Source organism: Sus scrofa, chromosome 15 (genome assembly GCF_054392235.1).
Source record: "Sus scrofa isolate SSC_HxYL_T2T_F1_AM1 chromosome 15, Sscrofa_HxYL_maternal_Yorkshire_Landrace_v2.0, whole genome shotgun sequence".
Taxonomy (NCBI): Eukaryota; Metazoa; Chordata; class Mammalia; order Artiodactyla; family Suidae; genus Sus; species Sus scrofa.
The window spans coordinates 84,922,097-84,940,797 of NC_139397.1; the positions used below are offsets into that span (position 1 = coordinate 84,922,097).

The 18,701-nt window shown below is 36.9% G+C and overlaps 1 long non-coding RNA gene across 1 annotated transcript in view; it reads right to left on the reverse strand.

Annotated features, from left to right (window-relative positions):
• Positions 1-8,806: 8,806 nt before the first annotated feature.
• LOC146395955 (uncharacterized) overlaps positions 8,807-18,701 on the reverse strand; it is a 50,839-nt gene continuing 40,944 nt past the window's right edge. Inside the window, exons 2-3 of the long non-coding RNA XR_014829458.1 lie at positions 11,687-12,063; positions 8,807-11,576 (exon numbers count right to left, since the gene is read on the reverse strand). This is a non-coding gene — a long non-coding RNA (uncharacterized LOC146395955). The remainder of the gene's footprint in view (positions 11,577-11,686; positions 12,064-18,701) is intronic.

An 18,701-nucleotide genomic window follows, 5' to 3' on the forward strand; every position in this document is an offset into this window, starting at 1 on the left:
CTTTCATATGAATTATTTTATTTAATTCTCACAGTAGTTCTTTGAGATAGGTACTATCATTTTCATTTTACAGATGAGGAAACTGAGATTTTAAAAGTTTGAATAGCTCATTGAAGGGTACGCAGCAAGAGCTGGTATTGGAATTCAAACCCTGTTAGGTTGACTTCACAGCTTTTAGTCTTAAAGTCTCTGATATTTTATAAATTCTGAAATTAGCAAGGGAGAGTGTAAGATCATGGGAAGAATATGAGCTTTAAAGTCTGACAAACACGCCCTTAAAGTTTACTTCTGTGGCCACTGCCTGTGTGACATGAACCAGTCATTTAAACTTACACATCTTTAAAATGGCTACTAAAAATTATAGGAGTATTATATGAAATAATATCTATAGGCACTTAGTACAAAGTCTTAGTTGCTTCGTAATTGGCTTCAATTATTAAGAATAAATGATATCAGCCTTGAGACTGACCTCTGTGGAAAATGTGCTCTTCAAATTTTCTTCAATTGAGAGCTCTGATATTTGGCCCTATACCAGGTGTTGAGATTAAGACACATATCTGCCATCAAAAGCTCACTGTCTAGTGATACCATTAGGGTATTTCTTCAGGTTGACCCTGAGTTAAGAATAACATCTCTTCATTGCATTGGATAGTAAGTAGGTCACAGTGGGTGGTCAATAGCTGAATATCTGCTGAATGAATGGATAGATGTTTGGGGGTTCTTTAAATCTGTTAAAACTTAGATTTGACTTTAATGTCTTCTGTGACACAGCTGAGCAAATTTCAATGGCTTTAGCAATACTTCCTTTTTTCATATTAAAAGATAAGAAAAGTTAGTAATTCCATAGACTGCCAATCCTATGCCCCACTACTCTTTGGGACTTTTTATCTCTACTTATATTAGTAACTTTAAAAATGAATATGGGCTAAATTCTATCTGCCTCATGTATTAGATAGAATCTTCATGGAATGGGAATATAAACTAATCTCTCTCTGAAAATGGGTTATTATTACAAACAATAGTAATAATAAAAACCTGTAAAATGTATAGAACTAGATATTGGGTGATAAGAATACACTTTAGATCAATGAGAATAGACACCATCCAGAAATAACAAAGATAGCTTTGCTGGTACTTTCTTAATGAATACCAGGCCTAGGCATAAGCACTAATGTGGAATAGGAGTTAGCGCTTATTCTCAGTCTGTCTGGTAGTTTAAGTGTTTCTTCTTTTTTTTTTTTTTTTTTTTACTATATTCTAATATGTGTCCACAATAAAATATGTTCATTTTGTTATTATAAAAGTAATAAATAATATTTTAAAATAAATAGGCTCAAGGAGCAAACTCTGATTTTAAAAGTTTGGCAGGATTTAATATCTGCATTAAAATATACACTCCCACTGCATTAAAATTCAAAAGAAAAAATAGCATTGCAAATTAAAAAAATTAAAAGTCATGCCAAATAATTAAGGTTGAGAAGTGGAATCAAATAGATAAGGCCTGAATACATTTACTTCTACATTTATCTTTGATTACTTATTCCTATTTACTGATGTAAAGTTCAGAATTGCCCAGATAATTATCTTTAGAATATTTCATGTAACTTTATTATTTTTTAATAAACTGGCATCTTTAATCAATTACTCTCTTTTCATCTCCTATACTCCCTTTCAGACATTTTATTGCCATTTCCTTTAGGTAAAATGCATTTATGTATTTATTATTACTTTTATTGATTTTTTTAATTTCTTGAACTGTTTTTTCAACTTTTTAGATGTAACTGACATGTAACACTGTATTAGTTTAAGGCATACAACAAAATGACTTGTTATATGTATATATTGTGTACAATGATTACCACAGTAAGTTTAGTTAACATCCATCATCCATCAAAATAATTTTTTTCTTGTGATGAGAACTTTTTATATCTACTTAGCAACTTTTAAAATATATAATACAGTGTTATTTATTTATTATTATTATTGTTATTATTTGTATTTGTATTTTTAGGGCCTCACCCTCAGCATATGGAAGTTCCCAGGCTAGGGGTCTAATTCGAGCCACAGCTGCTGGCGTATACCACAGCCACAGCAATGGCAGATCTGAGTCGTGTCTGTGACCTACACCACAGCTCATGGTAATGCTGGATCCTTAACCCACTGAGCAAGGCCAGGGATCCAACCCGCATCCTCATGGATACTAGTCAAGTTCGTTACTTATGAGCCACGAAAGGAACTCCCTATTTAGTTTATTTTTAATTGTTGTTTTATTTATTTATTTACTTAGTCTTTTTAGGGCCACACCCACAGCATCACAGCATCTGGAGGTTCCCAGGCTGGGGTCCAATCAGAGCTGTAGCTGCTGCCCTATGCCAGAACCACAGCAATTTGGGATCACAGCCACGTCTGTGACCTACACCACAGCTCATAGCAATGCCGGATCCTTAACCCACTGAGCAAGGCCAGGGATCCAACCCACGTTCCCATGGATACCAGTCAGGTTCGTTAACCACTGAGCCATGACAGGAACTCCTTTAATTGTTATTTTAAATTCAAAAGGGTAAAAAATTTAACTTAATTTCCTAATAACTAATTTTTTTAAATTTATTTTTGGATATATACTATACATTTGCATAGTCTCCAAATCACAATAGTATAAAAGTACATAGATTTAAATGTTGATACTTTTAAACTTCCTGTGATTACTAGTAAGTTCCTACTTTCTTAAACCTGTCAACATGTCATCTCTGATTTCTCCATATTTTTATAGCCTCACCTGAAAAATGGCTTGAATTGCTCTCTGTCTTTTTACTTTTAACTTTAAATCTTTTCCATGGGTTACAGATCACTCTGGAAATCATTCCAGAAGTGACTGTCGTCAATTTTTCAGTCAATTCAAAAATTTCTCCAGAGGTGTTATTGCCCTCTCAATCCAAAATTATATACTTTTCTCTATATGCCTAGGATTCCAGGTCTTTCACAGATGGCCCCACCTTTTTTCCATTTTCTATTCATTCATTCATTCTTTTCCATTTCCCATTCATTTAGTCATTCATTCCTTAATTTCAATACATCTGTATTATGCAACATCCCACAAATACCTCCCAAGAATTGTGCCCTCAATAACAGTTTGTGATCTCACAGAGAAGGGGATTCCATTATTAAAGTGGCAAGGACAATGATGAGTTAAGTACAAATGATCATTACATAGAACAGACTCTAACTATATCTCAGAGAGAAAAGGAATTCTCTAAAAAATAGGTGACATGTTAGGTAAAGAGTAGGTGATATATAAACTAAAGTGTGTGGATAACAGCATGACAGGAAGAAAGAACAGCAAGTATAAAAATCCAGAGATGAAAGAAACATGGTATGTGTAGATTGTTGTTCCACGGCATACTTGCGGAAAAAATTATTGAAGGAAGAGGTATGAGGTGGAGGAGGAGTATATTGCGAAAAATAGGACTGGTGAGACAGAAGCAAAATAATGTGGGCACTGTAAGATGTATTAAGGAATTTGGACAACATACTAAGAATAATGGGCATCAGCACTGGTCTTTAAGCAGGTGAGATTTACCTGCTGGAAAAGACAGTCTTACTATTTGTACAGTCTGGATTGAAGTGAAGATGGAGAGAGGCAGACTAGTTTACAGGCAGTTGCATAAGTTCAGTTGGTTGATGAAGGGAGGCTGAACTAAGTTGGAAAGGAGAATGGAAAGAAATGAGAAATATTTAGGAGGTAGATATAACAGGAAGTGATACTGTGGTAGGTCAGGGAGTGAGCATTGTTTAGGAAATATTTACATTCCAGGCTCCAGGCTTGGGCAAATGAATGGATGGTAGCATACCATTCTTTGGAGCAGGGAACCCAGGAGAAACAGAAGCTGGGCGAGGGTGGAACAGATGAAGTCAGTATTAGAATCATCTAGTTGCAAATGTCCTGAGACCTCCAAGTAGATATGTGAGTCTAGGACTCAAAATGGTGTGTCTGGGTCAGAGTCACACATTTGAAGTCGTCAGAAGATCAGTGGTAGAGGGGGCCATGGAGGAGTGGGCCAGGGAGATAGCAGAGACAGTGCTCATGGATAAAGCCCTGATAACATTTTCAGACTGGCAGAGAAAGATTTAAAGGAAGAATTTTTGTTAATTCCCATGCATTGGCTACCTGGCTTAAGGATTAGTTATGAAAGTCATAAGACAAAAGATGCTATAGTGTATTATTATATTTAGCCCACTGTGGCTGAGGGGAAATTTTCCCAGAGGATTTCATAAGGGCATTGCAGTAAGTCTTGGGACTCATGTTAAAGTATTGTATGTGTTCTGTTTTGTATAATTTACTTTATATTTTATTTATTTCCTAATTCCAGAAAATATTTTTAAAGGCTATACCAAACAGATCAATACCAAATAAAATTGGACAAAATCACTTAAAATAGATCAAGACTCACATTTAGGGAGAACAGCCAATGTGAGGATTTTCTAGTAGTAGAAATATGGAAGTTCTGTATATTTAGTTTGGATTTAATTATGAGTATGTCTGAACATATTGACATTTATTTATTTAGATTTTAAAATATTTTCATTATTTTTCATTATTATAAAAATAAATTCTTATTGTAAAGTTAACTTTTGTACATTTCGACAGATTTAAAAAACAAGCTAAAAAAAGAAAATGAATTTTAACATTAAATCATAAGTAGATCCTTTGGTTTAAATTGCGTGAGATCAGGAGTTTTTGTCAATGTTTTCAAGATTTAATCCCCAAGACCTAGAGCTATATCTGACACATAGTAGATATTTAAGAAACATGTTAGTATTTGGAAGTGCTTACAATTAGTGGCAAAAAAAAAATAGATAGATAGATAGATAGATAGATACATAGATGGCATTTTTTTCCCTTTAAGAAGTCAGAGGTTTATTAGCTCTACTTAGCCCATTCTTATTTGTTTTCATTTTTGCCTTATCATCCAATCCATTCCAATTTCTTTGGTCCACTCAACAAATATTTATTGAACACCTGCAATTTGCTAGTCACTGTTCTATGTGCTGTGGATACAGCAGTAAAATGAAAGCAGATCTAGTCTCGGGTCTATAAGCTTAAATTCTAAAAGGAGAAGACACAAAAAATAAATAAACAAGAGGAGTTCCTGTTGTGGCTCAGGTGTAACCAACACAACTAGTATCCATGAGGACAGGGGTTCAATCCCTGGCCTCATTCAGTGGGTTAAGGATCTGGCATTTCTGTGAGCTGTGGTGTAGGTCACAGTCACAGCTGGGATCCCATGTTACTCGGCTGTGGAGTAGGCTGGAAGTTGCAGCTCTTATTAGACCCCTAGCCTGGGAGCTTCCATCTGCTGTGAGTGTGGCCCTAAAAAGACATACATACATACATACATTACATGTCAATTAGGAATAAGTGCTCTCAAGAAGAAATAATGCAGGGCAAGAAGACAGAGTGATGATTAACAAAGGGACATTGTTTCTATATCAGTGAGTTAGAGGAGGACTCCGAAAAGGAGCCATCTGAGCAAATAAAATGTATTAGCAAACCACACAAATAGCAAGGAGAGAGCATTTCAGGCAGAGGGAACAAGTTCATAACATGTTTGAATATCAGCAGGTGGCTAGTGGGCCTAGAGGCCAAGATGGGTAATAATAAATTGCACTTTTAGATGCACCCAAAAGTCAGGATATGTAGGGCTTGTTGTCTCTGATAAACACTTGGAATTATATTCTGAAGGGGATGGAGAGAAATTGGAGGGTTTGAGCAAAGCAGTGACAATGATTTGAGCTATGTTGCAAAAGCATTGTTGTGACTACTATTTTGAGAACAGATTCTAGGACATCAAGAGTGAAAGCAGGGCAAACAGTTAGTGGATAGTAAATAATACAGGAAATAGATAATGATGACATATTAAGATAGCAATGATCAGAGAAATGCAAATCAAAACTAGAATAGCACCTCACACCTGCCAGAATGGCTGTCATCAAAAAGACCACAAATAACAAATGTTGGTGAGGATGTAGAGAAAAGGGAACCCTTGTATACTGTTGGTAGAAATGTAAATTGGTGCAGCCACTGTGGAAAGCAGTATGGAGGTTCCTCAAAAACTAAAACCAGAACTACTATATGATCTAGCAATTCCATTCCTCCATATGGAAGAAAATGAAATCACTAATTTGAAAGATACATATACATGCAATATGTTCATTGCAGTATTATTTACAATAGCTAAGGTATAGAAGCAACCTAAATATCCATCAACAGATGAATGGGTTAAGAAGATGTAGCATATACACACAATGGAATACTACTCAGTCATAAAAAAATGAAATAATGCCATTTGCAGCAACATGAATGCAACTAGAGATTTTCATACTAAGTGAAGTCAGGAAGAGAAAAACATATACCATATTATATCACTTATACTTGGAATCTAAAAATAAAGCAAACTAGTGAATATAACCAAAAATGAAATAAAGAGCAACAGTGAAGATTTGGGCGAGAAATGGGTTCAAGATATATTTTGAAAGTAATAGTAATAGACTTTTCTAATTAATTAAATATGAAGCATGAGAAAATAAGAGGCATCAAAGGTTTTTGATCAGCACAGCTAAAGAATAGAGTTACCATTTACTGAGATGGGGACCATTAGGACAGGAACAGTTGAGAGAGTAGAGCAAAGGCAAGAGTTTGGTTTTGGATATGTTAAGTTTGAGATGTCTATGAGACACACAGTGAATTTCTTAAGTGGGTCACTGGATATTCATACATAAAATGCCAGGTAGAGGTATAACCAGGAATTATAATTTTGGAGATATTAATCAAATAGATGTTGTATATATGAAACATATACACATTAAGAGAGGAGAGAAAAGGTCTGTAAATGAGCTCCAGGTCATTGAGACATGTACAAATCAGGAAGATAAGGGAGATCCTGCAACAGTGTTTGAGAAGGATGGAGCATTAGGGTAGGATAAAAGCCAAGATAGAGTGACACAGAGAAAGCAATATGAAAAGGATATTTATACATAGAGAATGACCAACTCTAAGATTAGTGATGACAGCTAAGTCAGATTAAGGTTCAGAATCAGTGGTTAGATATAGCAATGTGAGGTCAAGAGACGTTTTAGAGGTGACATGAGAAAGAAAGCCTGGTAATTCTTTTGAGGGCTTTGATTTTTAAAAGGAATAGAGAAATGAAGTATCACAGTAGCCTACTAGCAGGTCTCCCTGTTCCCACTCTTTAAAAAAAATTTTTTTATTATCTGTCCCCACTTTTGATACTTAGGTCAGTTAAGATAGTGATAGCCTCTCCATTAGACTAACCCCCCATCTCAGTGGCTTAACATCATCCTAATTTTTTCGTTGCTCAGGTAGAATCTAAATTAGTTAATCCCGACTGGTGAGTAAATTGTCTCCTCAAGGGAATTTAAGGGCCTTTAAAGAATTATTATTTTGAAAATAAAACTGCCAACATTACTTTGTTGTCTATATCCGTCTGGGAAGGTAAATATCGTGGAGGATGACACATAGCAGGATTTGTGGGACAAACTTTGTGGGACAAAACTTCTGCTCATGTCTAGTTGACTACAAATTAGTAACATGACTACCCCTGTAGGCTAGTGAGGGTAGGACGTGTAGGCCAATTGTGTACCCAGAAAGAAGACAAAACACCTCTAATGACCAGATAGCAGTCCATGTCATACCCAAAGACGCCAGGACCCACCACTGACCCAATGTTTATGTTGCTTGCTGATAAAAAAAAGATCTAGGTGATAGAGAAAAAACTGAGAACTTCAGAGTAAGAGCCACTGGAAAAAAATCCTTGAGATATCAAGAAGCCCTGGGATACAGGCCAGAAACAAAGTTAAGAACACAGATAATTTGCTTTTTGTGTTAGTAGAAACTATGGAGTATGAGGTGGTGGATTTGTAAGTGAGAGAGTATGGAAGTGAGAGTGTATGGAAAGTTAATGGGACAAACTCAGTGATTTGCTTAAAAAATACATTAAGCAAGTTATTAAATTTTTTTTTCTTCAAAAAATTTTCTGGGGAGTTCCCGTCGTGGCGCAGTGGTTAACGAATCCGACTGGGAACCATGAGGATGCGGGTTCGGCCCCTGCCCTCGCTCAGTGGGTTAACGATCCGGCGTTGCCGTGAGCTGTGGTGTAGGTTGCAGACGCAGCTCGGATCCCACGTTGCTGTGGCTCTGGCGTAGGCTGGTGGCTACAGCTCCGATTGGACCCCTAGCCTGGGAACCTCCATATGCCGCGGGAGCGGCCCAAAGAAATAGCAAAAAAAAAAAAAAAAAAAGACAAAAAATTTTCTGGAGCAGAGTGGCTAGCAGGAGATTGCTTAAGGTTTTATGTTTTAAAATTGTGTGATTATATAAGTCAAGCTCTGTAGGAAAGAACAGCCCGACACAAAATAATGCCATTTGTAGCAACATGGATGGAACTAGTGACTCTCATACTGAGTGAAGTAAGTCAGAAAGAGACAGGCAAATACCATATGATATCACATATCTGGAATCTAATATAAGGCACAAATGAACCTTTCCACAGAAAAGAAAATCATGGACTTGCAGAATAGACTTGTGGTTGCCAAGAGGGAGGAGAAGGGGGAGAGAGTGGGGTGGTTGGGGAACTTGGGGTTAATAGATACAAACTATTGCCTTTGGAATGGATTAGCAATGAGATCCTGCTGTGTAGCACTGGGAACTATGTCTAGTCACTTATGATGGAGCATGATAATGTGCAAAAATAGAATATTTACATGTATGTGTAATTGGGTCACCATGCTGGACAGTAGAAAAAAAATTGTATTTGGGAAATAACTATTAAAAATAATAATAATAACAAAAAATAAAAAATTAAAAAAATTAAGAAGTCAAGAGAACATATACAATATATATGAAACCAAATACTTCACATGCTATTAAGAAACTGGAAACAAAATTGGGCACACTCAAACCACAACATAAACCCTTCACAGGAAGAAAATGAAAAGTGATTGTTTCTCTTTTAGTCCATCATAGTATCATTTAGCAAATAATATCCTCATAGCATAAAAGAATATAGGCTCCTTTTACCAGATTGAACTACTTAATCTTTTCATCTGTTGTCTGAAAACTGTTCTAATTTATAAGGTGAATATGAAAGGAACCATCCTAAAAGTAAGCCTTTGGTTTACAGGGTAAAGATTGTTCGTGGAGATTTACAAACACCAAACAAGAACTCGACAGTCTCCTCCATCTCTCCATCTATACCTCATAATCCAAAGACTGAGAATGCTTTAAAAAGGCTTAGCTGGGAGGAGGAGTATGGAACTATTTTAACAGCATTTCCAGGATTTTTCAGTGACTCATAGTTCTAGGCATTCATGTGAATTCCCAACTTGCATTTTAAACTTTAAATCATTTAAAAAGAGAATGCCTTCCAACTTTACATGATAATGAGATCAAAACTTCTTCACAGAAAGCTTTAAAACTGTGTTAGTCTTTGTATTCTTCTCCCCCACCCTCATGTATTGATATAGTCCCTGTGGTGTCAGTGGAACATGTTTGTGAATTTCAGAGGGGAAACATAGTGCCTGGTAGACTTTGGATGCAGAATATCGACTATACTGAGCAGTAAACTGGAATTTATGTCTCATCCTTAGGAAGTACTGCAGCTTTGTCTTGGTTGTCTTCATTTGACTTTCTCCTTTAGTACATGTATTGGTCAGCTTTGCTCCGCTAATAAGCATCTTCTTAATTTCAGTGCCTTAAATATCAACTATTATTCTCATTCACCTTACCTGTCAAGGTAAGCTGGCTTGAGCTCTACCTATCTTCTCATTCTGAGACAAAAAGTTGATGGAATAGCTCCTAAGTGAAAACATACAATTCCAGATATTCTGTTTAAATATGACATGTGGCAGATCTGTTCATATTCTACTTCTCAAAATATGTCATAGATCTAAGCCACAAATTACAAAGGCAGGGATTAATACTTTTCCCATAGGATGCATGAAAAATCTTATAGAGAAGAAAGGAGTGAATAATAGAAAGTTGTAATTCAACATACCATAGCAAGATAAGAGGTGTGAATGTTAATTTTCAAACTCAGGTGTGCAAGATATGTAAGTTTCTGTAATAATATATAACTTTTCTAATAAAATGTAATCCCAATCTTTGAGCCCTCAGCCGTAATCAGACTTAATCAGTTCTTTTCTGGTTCTTCTCATTTTTAACCAACTCTAGATTATGAGGTAATTATCTTTAACCTTATACTGTGTCAAGGTTTTAGTTTGTATGTGCGTATAGGAAGTTGCTGAGCCAACAAGGTCAAGATCTCCTTCAGGTCTTTTAGCTTCAACTTTTTTTTCTTTTTCTTTCTTTTATTTATTTATTGTTTTGCTTTTTAGGGCCACCCATGTGGCAACTGGAAGTTCCCAGACCAGGGATCCGGTTGGGTGCTGGCCTATACCATAGTCACAGCAATGTAGGATCTGAGCCATGTCTGTGACCTACACCACAGCTGCAGCAATGCCAGATACTTAACCCACTGAGTGAGGCCGGGGATCAAATCCACATCCTCATGGATAACTATTCCACTAAGCCACCATGGGAATTCCCAGCTTTCTTTAACTTTGATGCCAAACTTTAGCATGGATATTTTATGAATTGGCCTATGGTCCTACTTCCTTAGGACCACGAAACTCTTCTATTTCATTGTTGATTTCTTACAGGCAATAGGATGAAAGCCCCTTCTGTTTCTAGATCCTATGAAAATCTCCATTTTTGTTGCAGACCTCTTAGCATTGTGGAAAAGTAAATACAGGTGGCCCCTGCTTCAGGATCTGTAGGCTTCTTTGTTTATCCTAGTCTCGATTCAGGATCAGACCCTGAAACAAAGATGTGTACTCAAAGAGTTTATTTGGGAAGTGTAGAAAACACCATTAGGTTTGTGGGGAAATAATCCAGGAAAAAGTAGACTGTGATGGGCATCTTATTAAGCCAGTGAAGACTGGAGTTTCATCCTACATGAAAATGCTGACAAACAATTATTCCTGCTGAAGAGAAAGAGAACTAGAGTATTTGTACACAAACTTTTTAGAGATTCCTTGAAATGCTCAGGAGATAAAGGAGAACACACCAATAAATCAATGACTCTCAAGGGTTCCTGGGGCAGGTTGCTTCCTCCACACATTCGGCCTGTTTTCTTCATGGAGCAGGGAAGCTTTCTCTTCTGGAGAAACAAGCCTCCAGGTATGAAGATGTAGGGCTATTGGCAGTTCCTAATCAACTAATGCTCATTCAAAGTGTGAAGGATAAGAGCAAGGAAAATAATTCTGCTGCATCATGGGGCACCTTGCTTAGAGCCCGGAACAGTCCTTTCTAATTTGGGGAAGGCTTTTTCCTTTTCGTTTTTGGTTAAAAATAGTTTGCCAGCATTTATAAATGCTCTCCTACTTCTGACCTTAAGCTTTTGCAAGTAAAACAAAGTGGCTTCATGAGCAAATTCGATTTACTGTTCAGCGGTGGACCACTGCTCAGCCCACATCACCCTCTGATCCTGAGACCATGCCCACTGTGGAAAATAAAAGAAAAAAAATGGTAAGAAAGACAAACAAAAATTGAAAGAAATTGAAAGAGAAGCAGGTGAGTATCTCAGAGTTGGATATAGTTGTCTTCTTATACCTCTACAGAGGTGTAATGTGGGAGGGTTATAACTCTGGAAGACTATTTGCTATATAGCACCAGATTTCCCTCTGGCTTCACATTATACAAGTTTATTTCTTGCTCCCAGCACACACTGCTGCAGGTCTGGTTGAGGATGAAGGTGGTGAACTCTGAGCATCAGGCAGTTACTCAGGAACCAAGGCGCAGTCCATCCTGTGGAGTCAGGTCTTCCAGGTCCTCATAAATTCTCTATTCCTTCTTCAGGTGGGAAGAGTCTGGAGGATTATGCAAGGGAGGGTTTTATGGACGAGTCTGAATTGGAGTTCATCACTTCTGCCCACATTCTTTTGGTTAAAACTCAGTCACCTATTGGGTGACCAGGAAATCTGATGTCTCTATATGTTTAAGAGAAAAAGGGAAATACAACAGTAACTAACAGGGCCAGTCTCTGTCATGGTGTGCAAATGCTGAGCTAAGAACAGGAAGACATTTGCTTTAATTCTATTTCTCCACTTATTCTCTCTATGACTTAACCTTGTTACTTAGGTTACTTAACCTATAGGCCTTTGTTGTTGATCTGTAAAATAGTAACAATAATATCTGTACACTTACTTAGATTCCTGGAGTATGGAACCCAAAAGGGCATTAGAAATCATAGGGTTCAGTCATCTTTCTACAGGTATACACTTAAATGCACCTGTATAAACAGCCTTGAGCAACACCAGGGCTAACTGACTCAAAATTTCTGCTGCAGAAGGAACCTTGGAGTCTGCATTTTAGAATTATTCCAGGCAGTTCTATTTTATACAGAAATTTAAGGTCCATTGACCTTGTTTAAACTTTTAATTTTGTAATTATAGATATAAAAGCTCAGAGTGATATAGCATGGCAACTCATTGGATAGTGCTAGTTAGTATAGACTAAAGCTGAAATCCCTACTTCCTGAGTTATTACCCAATGTTTCTTTTTCTTTTTTTCCTAAACCACTCTGCCTAGTGAGGATATTTTTGAGCATCAGAGAGCATTATGTATGTAAACACATTTCCTTTGAAAAATAACTCATCATATTAAAAATATTATTTAATTTTATAGCCCCTAGTCATCAAACATCCTCTTAAGTCTTTATCTAGCTTTGAAAATATTATTCAACATTTATGAAACCTCAGAGGCAAAATGTGGCAACATCGGTGTAGTTCTTGAACTTTAAAATTTCCCTATGATTTTAAAACAATTCTTATTCCTAAAAAGTGTTCTAGACCAAGGCAGCCATGTGTGAAAGTATTTTGTGTGTCTGGTATATTTCTCCAGCCCTCTGTATCCAAACTTTGAAGGTGGGCTTGGCTAAAATTTCTGCACCTCCAGACTGTAAAACTCAAACCCTACCTTATGTCTGTAAAAAATTAATAAACAGAAGCCTCAATTAAATAGAGCTGGCAGACAGAACAGGGAGCTCTCATGCCCTGTGGCAATAGTAGAGCCCAACAGGAAGAAGAAAGACTCTTCTTTCCTGGCAATGAAAAGCTATGGATACTTTGTTTTATTATAAGCCCTCCCAACTTCCTTTTCCCCTCTGTAAAATGTTTTCCATCTCTTGGCATGCAGGGACTTTCACACAACTCCTCTGGTTGTAGACCTGGAAATGCAATTCTCTGTTGATCCCCAATAAACCTATCTTTGCTGGAGAAATAGCTGGCAGTCTGTTTGTTCCAGGTCAGCATGTCTATTGTTGGTCTTGGGAAGATCTCATATCGGTGTAACATCCTGAGCTTAATATAGAGCCATACTTCTCCCTGAGAGACAGAGTTTTTGTGTATATATATTTTTCACTTTTCCTCCTTCCCAGAAGCAAGAGAATTTTTCTATGTCCTGGGTGGTAAGGGGGTTTCCTACTTTTCTCCTATGGCACATGGGATTTCCTTCTACCTCTTTCCCAGAAGCAGCACATTTCTGCTTGGGGTCTGGGAAACTCAAGTGGAAGGGTTTGCCACTCCCTGCCCCAATGGCTGAAGACTTTTACTTCTTAACAGAGACAAGTCTAGTGAAGTAAGAAGGGCTTTGTGCCTGTCACCCCAACAGCTGCTGATCACCCTATCTAACTCAATAGATCTTTTGTCCTCATTCCAAATCTTTCTTGTGAACACTTGATGGAGGCTCATAGGTAAGAGCTTATGATAGAGTATGAGTTTTTCTTGTTTCTGTGATTCCCAGCTATTTCAAGCTATATTCTAGCCTATAGTTGGCCTATCTCATAAAGTTATATCAAGATAAAATGAGTTAGTCCGTGCAACACATTTACAAGAGGACTTAGCATATATTAAGACCTCACTAAATATGAATTAGTGTTATATACAACACTAATAAATTTTCCTTAAGATTTTGATATTCTCTAGTTTCCCATAGCTTTCTTATGTTCTTTACGCTTTCTGATCCACTTTAATGACATACCTCTTCAATCTCTAGGGCTTTTTACTCTAAGTCATTACCAAAAAGAAATTTTGTAAATGATCAGCTATGAAGTTATTGGCAATTATATTTATTCTTCAACATTTTGTTTAAATCCTTGATAGAACCATTGTCAAGAAAATAGGTGGTGCACTGCATGTTTTGAAGAAAGTGGAATGAGGTGTACTTCCTGTAGCAGATACATACTATTTACTTCATTTCAGTAGAAAGTATCTTCTCTAAAGAATAGACTATATATCTCTTCTAAATAATAACATATGTTTAAGAAGAAACAAAAACTATTAGCTTAAAACTTATTTTACTAAACAGTGAAGTCTGTTAAAAAACATTGTATTGAAATCAGTCACTATTATAGCTGCCAGCTATATAGATCCCAACATTTTAGCTAAAAAAGGCAAGAAACATTTGTGTCAGGAATATAATAAATGAATGTTTAAGAACAGGAATAGCAAAACACTTTCTTTCTTTTTTTTTTTTTTGGTCTTTTGTCTTTTGTCGTTGTTGCTATTTCTTGGGCCGCTCCAGCGGCATATGGAGGTTCCCAGGCTAGGGGTCGAATCCGAGCTGCAGCCACCAGCCTACTCCAGAGCCACAGCAACGCGGGATCTGAGCCGCGTCTGCAACCTACACCACAGCTCACGGCAATGCCGGATCGTTAACCCACTGAGCAAGGGCAGGGACCGAACCCCAACCTCATGGTTCCTAGTCGGATTCGTTAACCACTGCGCCACGACGGGAACTCCAAAACACTTTCTGATGAACAAAATATAATTGCAAACTTTTTTTTCTATTTCCTAAATTGACCTCTTTGTCAAAAAATGTTGCTCATCACTTCATCACTATTCTAGAGTTTCTGAAATTTTCTTAGGAATTCTTTATGTTATTAACACAGCAGAGTTCAGGACAGTATAGCTGGGTCATTCCTGGAATAAGTGAAATCATTAGGTAATTTGTTTGATAAATCAAACAAATACTGTATGGAAGTTATGGACATGGTGCTAAAGGAATAAAATGGGTGAGATGAACTTACAGTGTGATTATGATTATGTTCTGTAAATAATGCACACATCACCAAATAAATATCAATGAAATGCACTCAAAGTGCTTCAGCAATTTGAATGATTCAGAAATCCGTCAGAGTTTCTGGTCAGAGATGTGAGCACATTGAATTAATTTAATTACCACAGCTGATTTTTTTGTTTGTTTCAATTATTAAGCAAATCTACTTTTATAACTGCACTCTAAACCTGAATTAGACAATAAAACTGAAAAACAGACTTCCTATACATGGACAACTGACAAAAGGGGATAGACTTGGAGAGACCAGTCTTCATGACTCTCGGCTCAGAAGCAGCATTATGAAAACCCGAGAGAGACCCCGTGAAAACAGAGTCTGCTTTCAGCAGTATCCCTAGGTGGCTTTGTAAAAATACTCTGGCTCTGAGTTAGTGATCATAGAAAATTGAGATTGTTTTGTGGGATCTGAAGCTGCAATATGAAATGACAGCACATGAAACTTACTTTTAAACTATTTCCAGGCAAGGTTTTCATGTGAGCTTCATGTGTAATATAAACATTTTAAAAGGGCAGTTTAGTAAAACAGGAAATAACCCAAGTTAGGGTGCCTTCAATAGCCAATGAGAATAACCTGCATTCAAAAGCCTCAGGAATTTAGGCTAAGAGAATGCTGCTTGTCACACATTTAAAATGCACAAAACAGTAAAGGAAGTAGAAGGAAATTTAAGAGCTACGGTTTGAAACAACGAAGGTTGTGTTTTATCACAACGAAGGCATAGAATATGAACTGGACTTCTTCAGCCATTGAAATATTAGACAAGACGAGGTCTGGTATCTTTAAATCTGTGAAAGTAGATTTGTTTCAAGAAATGCTGTATTTCAAGACAAATTTAATCAGATGTATTTAACTAGCAGAAATATTTTTACTTCTATTAATGTATTTAGAGATAATAAAATTCAAATTCGAGTTGCATTCTTTTTTTGCTTGGATATTTGCTCTTAATTAAAATACTATGTATCCTTTAATCCCCTATATCCTTTAGTTTTTTGCTGTATATGAAAGTCTAAATCATGCAGAATTAGTGAGACTATAAATTCTTTCATAATGGCTTTATTTTCATATTATTAAAATCTTATTAAAATGTAGAAATATTGTCTGTAAAATGTGATACTACTATTAATTTTGGAGGATTTAATTTTGAAATGGATATTAATTGCTCTAAAGATTAAAGTGTTATTCTTTGGAATGTATTCGTCTCTTGAGAGAATGAATACAGAACACTTTCTTTCCCAGAAATTTTGCAGTTAGAGACAGGAGACATTAATTTACATAGTTGACTTTTTTTTCCATTCTTTTTTTTTAACTCTTAAATTTAAATTTAACATGCTCTGCTACTCCCATGAAATTTCTATGTTTTCATAGAAATATTAAAAATGCTTATTTAGAGAACAAAATTCAAAACATATCTATAATGTACCCACGATATGCTCAACCATGCCTGGAGAATAATTTAGAAAATAAGTTAAGTAAAATGTTCTGCCTCTCGCAGAAAAACAATATCAGCAATCAGAAAATACTCATGAAATAATTGCCAAACTGAGGGATATAGATTAAAAAGTAGGCATACAATGAAGAGAAACTGGAATGTTTGGCAAATTGTGAAGTGAAACTTGAACGAAGGGGAGAACTTAGATATTCCAAAACAGAAGATTCAGCAAAAGTTTTATGAAGAGAGTTTATTTCTAGGATAGTGAGAAGAGGGTCACCTTGTTGGATTGGTAATTTAGAGTCAAATTCTGGAGGACCATAATGGAAACCAAGAGAGGAAAGAAGGAGAAGCTGATTAAAAGGAAAAAAAGTGCCATGTAAAAGTCAAGGAAAATTTGGGCTGAGATGGGGCCACTGAATCAGGCGAACTTCAGAGTGAAGTTTCAAGAGAGCATTAAGAACCGAAGTCACATTATAGAAGTCGAAGAAGAAAAACAGTTATGATAAATGGTGGTAGCAGGAATAGCCCACTCATCTGAGGAAAAGGAAAATTAGGGTCAAGGAAAGTTGTAGAGTTAAGTGTCTCTGTGTGTGTTCAGGATAGATAACACAGTCTATAAGATGTGATCAAATGAAAATCAAACATCTGGCATGAATATATGGAATATGGTATTTCTCAAATATAGTGGAGTAGAATTATATCATTAACAGCATTAGGTAAATTTAATTTTCAATATACTGTGAATCCCTGTCCAGCAGCCTTGTTCAAGGGATTCATTTCTGATAAATGGTAAAATTTAGTCTTTTTTGTTGTTGTTGTTGTTGTTGTTGTTATTGTTGCTATTTCTTGGGCCGCTCCCGCGGCATATGGAAGTTCCCAGGCTAGGGGTTGAATCGGAGCTGTAGCCACCGGCCTACGCCAGAGCCACAGCAACACGGGATCCGAGCCGCGTCTGCAACCTACACCACAGCTCACGGCAACGCCGGATTGTTAACCCACTGAGCAAGGGCAGGGACCGAACCCCAACCTCATGGTTCCTAGTCGGATTCGTTAACCACTGCGCCACGACGGGAACGCCCATAAATGGTAAAATTTGGATTCCTGTTTTCCTACAAGAGATAATTGCCAAAAAAGACAACATGCCACTTATATTATTAGTGCTGGGACAAGTTGGTGTAATTACTACCCTGCTAACCAAAGAGGTCTGTGATAACATCTTTCTGCTCAGGTTCTGTAAGACCAAGGTGTTTGAAAACTCACTTTTCCTATTCCGAGAATGTAGAGTATCTAGTTTGTAATGGATAGTTGTTATTTTCTGTCTGTTTAGAATCTTTTCCTTAGCAGTGGTTATTCAGTAGCCTTTCATATCTGTAAACTCCGCCCACCACCCCCACCGAATATATAAGTTATTATCTGATTCAGGCTTGCCAATCAGATTCCCCAGACACCTGGTCATAGTGAAAGGTAATCTGTCCAGTATAGAGGCATGTTATCAAGTCTGGGTGATCAGTGTATCCCCAAAGCTTTCACTAGAGTCAGCTATAGAAATGAGGCTTTTTTTTTTTTCTTTTTATAGCCACACCTGTGGCATATGGAAATTCTTGGGCCAGGGGTCGAATCAGAGCTGCAGCTGCAACCTGTGCCACAGTTTGTGGCAACATCAGATCCTTAACCCACAGAACAAGGCCAGGGATAGGACCCGCACCCTTACAGAGACTACACTGGGTCCTTATGCTGAGCCACAATGGGAACTTCTGGAGGTATACTTTTTTTTTCTCTGAGGTTGCTAGGCTAAAAGGACAAATACATCTAGAGCTGCCCATTATTTTTGCAATCACATCACAGAAACATTCTTGAGAAGCTCAGAAAAAGCAGACCTGAGAGATAGATGGAACCCTGATGAAATTGGTTTAGGTTCCTGGATCCAGCTGTGGTCATTCTTCTCAGTTACTTGAGCCTGTATAGTCCTTTCTTATCCACAATTGACTGTCATTTGTTATTAGGAAAAAAAAAAAAAAAAAAAAGAGCCTTGCTTAATGCAACTAATTAGAACTGGTCATAAT